This window comes from Neomonachus schauinslandi, chromosome 5 (genome assembly GCF_002201575.2).
Source record: "Neomonachus schauinslandi chromosome 5, ASM220157v2, whole genome shotgun sequence".
NCBI lineage: Eukaryota > Metazoa > Chordata > Mammalia > Carnivora > Phocidae > Neomonachus > Neomonachus schauinslandi.
In genome coordinates, this window is record NC_058407.1 from 62140242 (window position 1) to 62141178 (window position 937).

Consider the following 937-nt stretch of genomic DNA (forward strand, 5'->3'; position numbering starts at 1 on the left):
ATGTTGGGATGAAGAAGAGGGAAAAGCCAAGGATGATGGCTAATGAACTGCTAATGTGCCTGGGAAGACAGATGCTGGGACCAAAATTAGGACAGAACTTGGTAAGTGCTGCAGTAGAGATGGGCAAACTGTCTGAGGGCTCAAAGAATCCCCTTGCCTCCTCCTGCTCGGTCCCCACTCCCAATTAATCAGGCTGGGTAGAGCTTTTTAATGTACGTTTCTTGAATACCTACTATGTGTTCTGCTCTTGACTCATGTAACTGAAAGAACAAAACCACCTCCCATTTTCCAGCCCAAAGAGGGAGGGCAGATGTTTGTGGACGAATCCAATCTGGCTCTTTGAAGCAGCCTTTTCAAAGCTTTGGCTGGTTTTTTGTGTAACTAGGGAACAAGGATTACAAGATACAGGACTCAGAAATGGACCCTCCTTTCTTATTCCAGGCCAGCCTTTGTAGGAGAGGCACTAACACTGCTCTGCATAATAATGCAAAGGGCTAACTCCGCCTGGCTGGGGCAGCCCAGTAAATCCTGGGGCAGTGTCTCTTCTGGGGTTTGATCGGTTTTTCTCAATGTGAAATCAGAAGCCACCTGCATCAGAATCATCCCATGCTCATTAAAAGTGCAAAGTAATGGGAGTAATACAAACACACATCGACATTTGCCGGTTTGGGGGTGGAGATTGCATTTTCTTCTTCAAGGTGTGTGTTTGTGTTCAGAGGTTACTTACTTTCCAAAAGACAGAAGAATAGAGCCTCATCTGCATCTCAGTCTGGCCAAGAGACTGGAAGGGTTCTGGACTTGGGTGCCAGCCTCCTCTAGACAGTTTTGCGGGTGGACTCTGTGCCAAAGCTCACTGGGACACCTGCTCTGTGGTGCCTTTCCCCTGGTGCCACACACACCCCCATTCACCTCTTCCAGACACACACACACACACACC